Raw genomic sequence first — 12752 nt, forward strand, 5'->3', positions numbered from 1 at the left:
TTGGTTGGGTCTATAGCCTTTATGAAGGGGTCAACATGCAGACTCATACACCTTAGGCCTCGGGAAGAGGAAGGAGATCTAGGTGGGACAGAAGTTATTACTCTCCAACTAGTTGCCTTTACCAACTCTTGTCCTCCCTCCTACAATGTATTTTCCTTCCAATATCCAGAGTGAGCTCCTTATTAGCATTAAGGCTATTCTTCTGATTAAAATTCTCTAATAATTTCTTATAATTTTGAATGAATTTCTTCCGTAATTTAGAATAAAATCCAAGCTCCTCAGCATGACCTAGACTCTGGTACTTTCCCTGCAGGCTTCTCTAATACAGCCACGTGGCTCTTTTTTTTCTGGCACCTAGACATCCCAAACTCTGCACGCACTGTTCCTCCTGCCTGGCTTGCTGTCCCCTAGATCTTCAAAAGCTCGGTTTCTCCTCTTTAGTGTCATCTCCCTTGAGAAGACTGCCCTCAATACTTCTGGAGTCAGAGGAGCTCTGTTTCAGGGCCTGGTTCCACCTCTTAGGATCATTCCTGTCTTGCCTCAGTATCTTCACGAAAGGTTAAGGTTAAGGTTAAGGTTAAGGTTAAGGTTAAGGTTAAATAGCTGCTTGAGAGTTGCTGTGAGAACCCAATGAAGCAAAGCATAGACAGCACTTGGAATAGTGCCTTTAGTTTGCTCTTCTCACAGTGACCTGCAAATACTAGTCATCAATATTACTATTTAATGTGTCAATCATAAACTTAAGTATTTTATTTACTGATTTTTTTCCTATTTGTTGGCTGTTTATTCACACGAGAATACAAGTTTTATCAGTGCAGATTTCTTGGTTTTCACTTTTCCATTTTGAGTATTTTCTAACAGCACCAGGCTCATAGTTGGCATCCAATAAGTCATTTGTTGACATTTAATACGGGAAAGACAATATGGCAAATCAGGAAGAAGTGGCTTTTCAGTAGTCTAACCCTAAATCTTCCACCATTAGTGTAACCGTGCTCACCTCAGGGACTCATTTTCCCCTTTACTATGGCTCTGCAATAGGGGGGAGATTTAGCTTGTTAATTTTAGAAGCTATGATGTGTGAAAAAGCCAAGTTAGGCAGCAGGCAGCAGGGGGCAGCAGTGTGTCAAAAATGCACCTGTAGTTGAGGACCCAGGTGTCCTCTCCTTTTACCTTTTAACTGAATAACTTTACATTTAAATATTCCATCAAGTCAGTATGTCTTGCAAGAAAAAGAAAAAATGGATACCCTCAGAGAAATAATGTGTAAATTCTTTTCTTCCTCTAAAAATGGAGTTTTCAATTGAAGGATCAAGAAAGACTCATGCTTGCCTTCTGATTTTATTCCCAAGTGGAAAGCAGTTAGTCATGGGACCTTTAAGAATCAGATTTTAAAACTGTGCTGGTGGTGGTGGTCATAGTTCCAGGTCCACTGTTTACTAGCTGCCTAACCTTGGAATGTTGGGAGTTAGTAGTAAAAGGTACCTTATCTGTAATAATACTATTTAATTTTCATACCAACCCTATAACTCATAGATATTAAAACACCAAACAATGAGAGATTAAATTATTTGTCTAAGATCATGAAGCTGAGATATACAAACCCTGATAGGAATCTTTTAACTATTATGTCATACTATAAGAAACTGCTTGGTTTGGGGCATCTGGCTGGCTTAGTTGGAAGGGGATGAGGCTCCTGATTTTGGGGCTGTGAGTTTAGGGGTAGAGTACATAAATAAATATAGAAACTTAAAAAAAAAATAAATACTCCAGCCTTAAAAAAAAAGAGAGAGAGAGAGAGACTGCTTGGTTTAAAAGTAAATGAGGGGGCGCCTGGGTGGCTCAGTGGGTTAAAGCCTCTGTCTCTGGCTGGGGTCATGATCTCAGGATCCTAGGATCAAGCCTGGCATCAGGCTCTCTACTCGGCAGGAAGCCTGCTTTCCCCTCCCCCTCTGCCTGCCTCTCTGCCTACTTGTGATCTTTCTTTCTCTGTCAAATAAATAAATAAAATCTTAAGAAAAAAAGTAGATGAGGGATTCCATGTATTTCTTGTAAATAAATGAAAACAAAGACGCAAGAAATACATTCTTCCTTCCTTGAAAAGTTAGATCATTAAATAAGAGTCAGTGTTTAGTTAACCTGATATCTGAAAGTGCCACTAGAAGTAACTCAAGTGAGCTCAGGTGTCCTCCTGAGATCCATCTCATACCATCATCCCGCTTTCTTTCTACTGTTGCTGTTCATATGTACCACACGGCTCAGCAGGCATCACAGCAATTCTCACCTTCATGGGCCTCTCATTCTGAGTCGTTTCTTATCTACATCTGTAACTTTCCTTTCTCTGTCCTTAGGTCTTCTAGTACTTGCTTTGTTTTTTCTCTTTTCCCCCAGCTCAAAAATACTGGTAATGCCCATCAGTTCATATACTAACAATTCCATCTAGAAATACCATAAGAAGGAAATACACACCAGAAAGAGAGGGAAATGCATGGAAGGGCATCCAGAAAGGTTTCAAGAACAGGGAGAGTCGAAAAGCCAGGTAGGGGAGTGGATCTAGGCCTGGCAGCAGCCATAAATATGTACACACATCTCACAGAAGCCCACTAACCATTGCACATTGACCTGTTTGGACTGCCAGGAGAAGGTTAGCCTATTGTTTGAGAACATTCTTCGGTCAAAGTCCGTCTTAAAAAAACAACTGTAAAGTTGCTTTGTATTTTCAAATTCAGCTATAGAGGCATGACAAGCAGGCTTTCTAGAGGTATTTCTGTGCGTCTCCAGTGATCCCAGAGTGCTGCGTGGCACGGCTACTCTCTTTTCCCATTACGCACTCTCCCACTCTCCTAGAAGAGGATTTCACACCATTTCCTTTCTCCTCATTAACTCTCCCTCCATCCATATTCTCAGTTGATGATCTTGCTACCTACTTTATTGGACAAAGTGAAGCATTCAGAGAACTTGCACAGACTCTCAGGGTCACATCGACCCTCCTACTGGCACCTGCCCCCACTAGCTCAGCTTTCTCATGTGCTCCCACTTTTCAGCTCATTTATCTTCCTCTTCTCTCATCCATTCAAAGACAATCCTTCTGAAACTCTGCACTGCATATCATCACATTTGCCCCTCCTTGCTGGATTACTCTCATTCACATCAAAACATGTTGTTATTTCTCCCATCCGAAAAAAGCCCTCCCTTGAGCCAATTTACTCCATCGATGAGCACTCCCTTCTTCTTCACCCCTTTGCAGAAAAACTCTTTGAAATTTCCTTTATTTTCCATTTCTAATATCTCTCATGCTCTCTCTTAAATCCAGTCTAATTGGGCTTCTAGGCTGACTATTGCACTGAAACTGTTCTTGGTCAAGTCATCAGAGCCCTTGACCTTCAAAGAAACAATGGTCATCTGAATTCCCATTCAAACCTTGACCTCTATACCCCTTCCCCATACACTTTCTTTACTGGCTTCTAGGAGATCACAATCTCATAGTTCTTCTCCTACTGAACTGGTTGCCCTCTTTTGCCAGGTCTTCTTCTCCCCAAACTGAAGACACGCAGGCCTCAGTTCTTGGTCATATGTCCATGCTTATTCTTTTGGTGAGCTCATCAAGGTTTTATTTATCATCTACATATTGAAAACTCCCAAAGCAATTATTTCCAGCACAAAACTCCTCCCCACCCAACCCCAGATTCACATAGCCAACTTGCTTATTCTCCACTTGTACACCCTTCTGGCCATTTCGAACTTAACATGTTCAAAAATGAATTCATGAATTCTCTGTAAACCTGCTCTACCCTCATATGTCCCATTTTACATGAGGGTAAATCCATTTGTTTGGGCCAAAACCTTGCAGGAACACTTAACTTCTTATTTTGTTTCTCTTTACTTTCTGTTTACTCTCTCAAACACCACATCCTACCTACAAAGAAAATCTGTTAGCTCTTCATTTAAAATATAAACAGAATGTGAGCACTTCTCATTGCCTCCATCACTACCATCTTTGCCAAAACCGTTACTATTTCCTACCTGAACCCAACAATAACATCTAACGGGTCTGTCTGCTTCCATTCTTATTGGTTCAGTGGTTTCCATTTTCAATTTTCTTCATTTCAGACAGAATGAAATGTAAATCAGATCTTGCCATTTCTTTGCTCAAAATCATTCGTCACTGTTTGTTTCACTCTGGGTAAGGGCTGTAGTCCTACGATCCAGAATAAAATTATGTGATCCCCATTATCTCACCAAACTTATCTCCCATTTATTCTCCCCTGTTCATTTCATTCCAGTCACATTCACTTGGATATTCCTGAAATGCATAAAGCAAGTTCCTGCCTCTGGGCCTTTCTTTCTGTCTTCCTGGAATTCTATTTTCCCTAGGTATCTGCATTGCTAGCCTCTCACTTCTTAAAGGTCTTTGCTCATTTTCATCATCTTCTTAATGAGACTTACCCTTACTACCACTAAAGAAAATTGCAACACACCCCAACCTGGCACTCCTGATCTACCTTTATCATTCTCTTTATCCATCAGCACTTATCACTTAATTTATTATACAATTTACTTATTTACAATGTTCTTTTCTTTTTCCTTTATCTACTTATATATAAGTTCCAAGAAGAACCAGATTACTATAGTATGTAGAATGGTGAATAATGAGATAATGCAAAATTTTAAAAAAATGTTGTAAATTCAGTCAGGCAGAAAATGTAACTTGTAATCTGGATAATAGGTATATTACCTAGTAAATTAGTTCAGACAAAAGTTGCCTGAGATGATAGGAGAAAAAAATGAATAAGGGAACATGTGATTTACTAGGTTGTTAAAAGGGGTGGGCTTGAAAAGTCCCATTAAAAGAAGAGATTTGGCTTGTTAACCTGTATTTTGGTAGATTTTTCTATAAGTAGCACTGAGAAACCCAGAATCAATATCCACAACCCAAATCAATGACTACAGTTACTGTAATAGACTGGAGATGATGATAACCATCTCCTTGGTTGAACTGTAATTTTTATCACCAGGAAAGCAGAGAGATGATGAAGAAATAAATATTACTCCAACTGGATTTATGTGAATTTTCTACAACATGGTGATTTGATTGTTTTGTCTCTTTACAATCTTAGTTTTAATTTTTAATCACAATCCTAGAACTAAAAGAAGCCAACAGTTAGTACTCATGGGCTTCTTATTAAAAAGCAGTTCTTCCAATCTCTTTCTTTTTCCACTCCCCAGAGCCAACCTTGAACTCTCTCCGTTCTGAGCTGCTTCAGCCTGAACTGATGTATAGAATAGCTTTCTTAGTGGAACTGCCCCTCAGGAGATGCTCTTTACTTCTTCCTTATAGGTGTCTCTGTCTTCTGGATTCTACACCTTTCTCTTTTTTCCTTTATTTTTTTGTACTGATGGGGCACCCAAGAAATGGGGTATGGGAGGGAAATTTTAAAGACATGCATATATGAAAATGGCTTTATTCTACTCTCACATATTATTTATAATTTTATTAAAACTTTTGGTAGGAAATAATTCACCATTAGAATTTTGAAGGCATACTCCATTGTCTTACAGTTTCTGATAGAGAAGTTATATACCATTCTGATTCTTGATCCAATAAATATGTCCTCCAGAAGATGTGAGGACCTTTGCTTTGTCACAAGTTTTCTTAAGTTTCATGATAATATGCCTGGGTGTTGGTTTATATTTATTCATTGTTCTTGGTATTGGGATCTTTCAAATTGGAAACTCAAGTCTTTCAGTTTTGGGAAATTTTCCTGAGTAGTTTCTCTGACTTGTCTCCACTCAATTTTTCCCTTGCGTCTCTTTTTCAAACTCTTGTTTAGAAAATGGACTTCCACTATTGGTCCTCTAATTTTTCTATTTATTTATCTCCTCTTTTCTTCTTATCCTATTTGTTTACTTTGGGGAAGAGTTCCTTCAAAAGGCTTTACTGAGTTTTTCATTTATGCAATCGTATCTTTAATCTTTTAGAGCTTTTATTTTTTGTTTTTGAATATTCATTCCTGTATCACCCTATTTGGGTTTATGGATACAAAATATTCTGTTGAGAGTATTAATGATTTAGAAGCTCCCCCCTCTATCCCACCCCTGTACATTTTCTGTTCCTTCCATTTTTTTTCTTCCCTGTGCATTTGGTTTGGTCAATATTCTCATATTAGAAGCTGTAATTTAAGAATGCTTAAATTAAGAATTTAAGAGCGTTTAAATTCTGGAATGCACCTCAACAGCTTTCCCATTTAAGAGCAGGACATGAAAAAAGGTTATTGGCAATGAGGCTTGATGCTGTACTCTTTACCGTAAGATCCTCTCGTGGAGCTGATTCATAGAATTCTTAATGTCCATAACTTTAGGTCTTTTCTCTTGGGTAAATCTAGTTTATAAACAGACTTTTTAGTCTTATCTTTCAGACTCAATATCACCAACTGGCTTTTGGGAATTCTGCACTACAATTTGGTACCTCTTAACTTTTCTGTTAGCTTCCCTATCTCCTAAGCTATCTGCTTTCCAGCCTCCAAATTGTTCCTATTATTCCCTCTTTTACATTTTTCCCTTTGTCCTATATTTCCTTTTTATAAAAAATCACTTTAATGTCATTTAAGTTGAGTATTGAAAAGAAACAAACCTTAATGGTTATATTTCATCTGCCATCTTTAATTGGAAGTCTTGCTTCCAGGCATGATTTTATGATGTTTGAAATGTTTCAGAGGATATAATTTATGACATTTATAGACTTAATTTATTAGTTTTATAGGAGTTAAATATCTAAAAATATTGACTTACTGTATTTTAAATTTGCTCCATTAGGCATTTATAGTGTTTGTTAAAAAAAAAAAAAGTATAGTTTAAAATGTTTGAAGAAGCTTATTTAACTTGGTTTGTAAATGGGAATAAATTTTAAGGGAACTTAATCTGTTAAATTTATGAGTTAATGGAATCAAATAACTCTATTATTACATAAAAATGCCTAGACTTATGAATTGTCCTTACCCCTTAAAGAAAAACTGTGCTTTCTAATTAAAATATTCAGTTTACAAGCTATATCTCTAAACAGAAATAACTTTAAAAAGTCTTTTCCACTGAAAAAAAAAAAAAAGTCTTTTCCACAAAAACACAATCCCTTCTCCCAATTGATTGAACTTGGAGGACATTATTCTAAGTGAAAGAAGCCATGTACAGAAGAGTAACTCCTACATGATCCCACTTATACGAACAATCTAAAATAGCCAAACTCATAGAAACAGAGAGTAAAATGGTGCTTACCAGGGGCTTGGGAGAATTATTAGTCAGAGGGTACAAAGTTTCTGTTATGCAACATGAGTAAGTTCTAAAGATCTACTGGGCAACATAATGGGTATAGTTAACAATAATATATTGTATACTAAATAAAATTCTAAGAGGGTAGATCTTATATTAAGTGTTCTTATCATAAGAATAATTAAGTAAGAAGGGTGGGAGGAAACTTTTGGAGGTGATAGATGTTTATGGGATAGATGGCCTCAAGGATACATGAGATACTTATCTCCAAACTGATCACACTGTACACATAAATATATACTGCTTTTGTATATCAATCACTACCTTAAAAATGTTTTTGGTTTTTTTTAAAACCCTAATTGGTAAGAATATGTTAAAAACTATCATAACTAGATCTGTCAGATATATAGAAGCTATGGAGGCAGAACTTTGTTTCAGTTTTGTCTGAAAACCCCACTGTTGAAACTGTGAAGTCGGTACCAAACATCTCCATATCCTAAAAGTGACGCTAAGGAGACTGTAACATTGGTTTGGCCAGCATTGGTCTACCACATACCTAAAAGGTATGAAACAGTTGATATGAAAGATGTCAAAAAAGAACTTCTTTGGAGAAAGTCGTCAGAATATTGAGTTTCCGCCCCAAACCCCATATGCTTTGGGCAAGAACTAGGGAAATCTTCCTTCTCATGTCAAGCCAAGTGAGCATCTTCAAAGTGATTAGTGAACCTAGCTGAGCTGCAGCTGGCTGGCCAGAGAGAGGAGGAGTCTGTGTAGGTATTGACCTTCACTCCCAACAACGGCAGAGCAAGGTAGTCTATCTTCTGGAAACCCGATGCCACGGTTGGTTCCTACCAAGATCCCACAGTAGCTAATTCTGTGGAATTGCTTTAAAGCGTATCTCATGCAAGAGGGGAACACCTAGTGAGAGAAAGGATACTCCAGAAGACATCTGAGGGACTGGCAGCTTGGAGTAATTATATGTAGTTAAACATTCTCTGGTATAATTCTTAGAACTTCATAAAAATCCACCCACTATCTGAAATCAGTATTATAACAAAATAAATCAAGTAGTTTTTGACTATGTTGTTAGTGTCCATCAGAAAATGGTGCTCCCTTGTTATTTCATTGACTAAACTAGAAAGAAATCAAATAGTGTGATAACTATGGTTGCACATTACTTATTATTTTCCTACTACTACTAAAAAGGCCCCTGAAGAAGTCAAAGGCCTCTGTTTTTCTCTATTCTATACCAATTTTCTCTAAGAAATCTTCTATTTTTTTCATGGCCACTTTGTGATCAATTTCATAGACTTCTCCAAAGTCTCACTATATTATGTATTAATGATTCCTTCACAAAATAAGCCTGCTAGTCAAGTGAAAAGCTTTAGCAATTATTTCTAACAACAGGAAATACAACACTGCTGTTTGTTGCTTCATGAGAATTTTTTGTTTTATGGGTTTTTTTGTACTTTATAAAATGTAGTGTTTTCCCTCCAACTTTGCTATCATACAGCCTTACCCAAAATTTAATAAGGAATTTGGCTTTTTAAAATTAGCAAAGGCTAAAGTTGAAACATAAAAGACTATTTTTATTTAAAAATAAAAGCACTCTCCATTGTTGAATACTTAACCCCCAAAAGAAATTATACTATGTTCTATAATGGCAGGAACATTCCTATTTCATTCATCATGCTAGATAACCATAACACAGAATAAATATAGAAAAGAAAATTGCATTGTCCTCAGGTTTGCTACCTTTACATGTCTCATAGAATAAGTGCCTTGTTTTTAGCTTATTATTAACTTTACTCTTACACTTCCACTTAATCTTGTCTTAAGTAACCTAACAGGCTTTTGTTATTTTTATTTCTTTTCAAGTGAGCCACCCTGAGTTTTGGCCAATATTGTTCTTCTTTACATTAAAAAAAAATCTGTCTTGCTATGTTTTTTATCAATTGTTTTTACAAATTATTTGATAGCATTAGAAAATTTATTAGTCACTGGCTGTAAAAGGTGAAATTTTCTGATTTTTTTCCCACATTAACAATTCTTTTGAGACTCTAAATATTGTTATCTTATTGTGAATACATGTGACATTAAACACATTACAATTTCACTTTGTTCTTCTGTTCTAATGTTTAGAGTGAAAAAGACATTTGCCTCTACAAGTTCCTACTAGTGAAATGAGAAATGTAAACAAGAAAAATCAAATGATACTAATAGAAATAAGATAAATGTCCTCAAGAGTTGTTATTTTTTTTTAAGACTCATACTGCAGCATCAGAATATTACAGACAACTAATATAACTAGTGCTTTTTTTCTTAAAGTCAAAGGATTGCAATTTCTGGTACGTACTCTCTAATAGGGTCACTATATAAATATCCAAATCCACTGTTACTTGGATAAGATTCTGTCAGTTGGTTAATTTCCATGCTTCACTAGCAGGACATGCTTTCCCCCAACTAATGATGCATGTTTCAAGTAAATGCGAAACAGGAATATAGAAAGGAATGATTTCAGAAACTTACTTCTCAGCTTCAAGGATATTGGGCATATTTCCTTGGAATTCAGCCTTCTATAGCAGTGGGTTGGTGGCTTCTCTTTCAAACATTCTTGCTATTTCACTGGGTTTATTTCCATCCTAAATTCTAAATCTTCAAGTACTAAGTGTCTTTGAATAGCACCATTTTTTCCCTCCATCTTTACCAGACTGTCAGAGTGAGAAGTCTACACCTTCCCACTTGTCTCCCTTGGACTAATTTGAAGAAGCTTTTAGAGCTGGGTAAGACAGTGGTAGCCAAAAGAATGAAGAAACAAATACGTGTTTTAGGTTCAAAGAGCAAGTTACTCATTTACTCAAGGAATGTTCTGGGAAATATTTAGCTCCTGAAATTAAACATTCAGAAGCCTTCAAGGATAGTACATTTTTGAAATAAAAAATAAATTGCCTCACCAAAACCTGAAAAAGATACAATGTTTTACAGACAATAACAAGAATGACAAGAATGTGGAGAAATTCCATCCCTAGCGCACTGTGGGTAGGACCGTGAAATGGTGTAATCACTACGGAAAACAATAGGGATGGTTCTCAAAAAATTAAAAATGGAACTACCAAAAGATCCAGAAATACGGTTTCTGTATATATGTACACAAGAATTGAAAACAGGGTCCCAAAGAGATATCTGCACACTCACATTCACAGCAACGCTATTCATAACAGCCAAGAGTTAGAAGCAACCCAATGTCCATTAATCGATAAGTAAATGGAATGCAGTATGTACATGCAATGGAATAATATTCAGCCTCAAAAAGGATGGAAATCTTGTCACATGCTTCAATATGGATGAACCTTGATAACTTTATGCTAAGCACACAGGCTTTCTTCACCGATAAGTGAAATAAGCCAGTCATGAAAAGACACGTATTTTATGATTCCACTTATATAATCTCTCTAAAGTCATCAGATTCAAAGAAACAGAAAGCAGAATGGTAGTTACCAAGGGCTAGCATTAAGAGGACAAGGGGAGATGGGAAAAAGTCATTTATGGGTATAAAGTTTTTGATATGCAAGATGAAAAAGTTCTGAGCATCTCTTTCACAACAATGCAAATATCCTAACACTACTGAATTGTATACTTAAAAATGGTTAAGATGGAAAAAAAATGGTTAAGATGGTTTAAAAAAAAGATATAATGTTTCGAACGATCCTTATTTAAAATATTCTCTGTGTATCATTCTGTGTATTTAGAGTCACAGCTACCAGTCATACACAGGAAGAAAATGCTGGTCATCTGTCTAAGTTGAATCACACACTGGGATTCTGTGCAGCTGGCTGGCAGCGTGTGGTTGGTCAGAATGCACACAGTTCCACTGTGAGCCTCAGACAATAGCATCTGGGCTGCTGCCACAAGACTACTGAAACTTGTTGGCGTTTTAACCAATCCCTGCTACCCTAACCCTTACTGAACTGAAGAAATACACACTTATTAGTGCTAAATTAAATAAAATCAAGAACATATGGCACTGTGATTAAGAATAGGGGCTCAGAACTTATTCTGAGTTTGAATCCTGACCCCTCCCTAGTAGAGACAGTGTGACTTTGGACAAACCACTTAACCTCTCTAGGTTTCAAGTTGTTGTTTTTTTTTTTTTTTCCTCACTCATCCATTTAGTGAAAAAGTTGTAACTATTTTGTATGGGATTTTCATGAGCAGTACATCAGGTGAATCATGTAAATGCTTACTGTAGCACCTGGCATGTAATAAACACTGAAATCTTGGTTACTATTGTATCTTCTCTCTCTCTCTTTCTCTCTTTCCCTCTCTTTCTTTCTGGAAGATATACATTAAACTAAAGATTTTCTTCTCAATATTCTGAGTAGGAAAATAAATTGTTTTAGTGAGTTTCTAAAATAAGGATTCATAATTACTTTGATTTGTAGATTAGTTGGTTTCTTCAAATATTGAAGTATTCAAATATTAATGGTATTCCATCTTTACCATTGTTACTTTCAAACTCTGTGACATTCTATGAAGTAGCAAGAGAGTATTGGCATCATCGTGCAGTAATGGAAAGAATGCTAAATTTGAGTAACAAATTTGGAGTAAACAATTTGTTGATTACTAGCTGTGTTACACTAGACACATTAACTTTATATCTTTGGGTCAGTTCCTCGTACAGAAAATTAGATCAATTTCTACTGAAATCTTGAAAGTAATTTAAATGTGATCAATTGTGATCATGCTTACAGAGAAACTCTGCAAACCCTAGTAAGTTCTTTAGAGTTATCTGATCATTAAAATATATGATTAGATTAAGAATGATCTATCATATCTATTTATCTATCAGATGTATATTATTGGTAACTGTTCATTGTGGAGTCACTGTCTAGGGCAAAAAAATGTTAGCCAATTACATACAGGTTCCCTTTCATGGGTGAAAACAGTCTCTTTTGTCTGGTACTCAAATCTAAATACAAACCCAGCTAGACCATTAATTGCTTAACCCAGCAACCTGGGAACAGGCTGTTCTGAGATTTCTATTCTGGTAACTGCTTCTTCCAGATTCCTAACAATCATTGGGCCTTTCAAACACAGACTGAAATTAAATTCTGAAGGATTTTATTAGTAGTGATTTTTCTCCCTTTTTCATTTATCATTTTCATTTATGGATATGGATGCCGCACAGAGATGGAGGGTTCAATAGTAAGCTATGCCTACTTAATAACCCTCCCCTAATGTTCGTAAGTCAGGAAAATAGTCACTTAGGATATTCAATTTTCAATATCAACTGCCATTAAATAGCATTATTGAAGGGTAACATAAACATTGCTAACATTTGAGTGCTTTTTTTGTGCTGAACAATTCTAAGAAATTTACATGGATTATTCAATTTATTAATCCTATAAAAAATTTTGAGGCAGATACATTCTAGTCATATTATCCTTAAGAAAACTGAGGTAGAGACAGATAAGGAAACTTGCCTAAGGTCA

The 12752-nt window shown here is 36.2% G+C and overlaps 1 protein-coding gene across 7 annotated transcripts in view; it reads right to left on the reverse strand.

Moving 5' to 3' along the window:
• The window catches only part of OXR1 (oxidation resistance 1), a 444696-nt gene that overhangs the window by 151420 nt on the left and 280524 nt on the right, over positions 1–12752 (reverse strand). Inside the window, exon 1 of one of the 7 annotated variants that reach the window (XM_032858486.1) lies at positions 9790–10015. The exons of the other annotated variants lie outside the window; for them this stretch is intronic. The gene's annotated coding sequence lies outside the window, so the exon portion shown is untranslated. Of the gene's footprint in view, positions 1–9789; positions 10016–12752 lie in introns of those variants that run through there. 7 annotated transcript variants of the gene reach the window in all.

The sequence above is a fragment of the Lontra canadensis genome, unplaced genomic scaffold (genome assembly GCF_010015895.1).
Source record: "Lontra canadensis isolate GAN:19392208 unplaced genomic scaffold, GSC_riverotter_1.0 scaffold15, whole genome shotgun sequence".
Taxonomy (NCBI): domain Eukaryota; kingdom Metazoa; phylum Chordata; class Mammalia; order Carnivora; family Mustelidae; genus Lontra; species Lontra canadensis.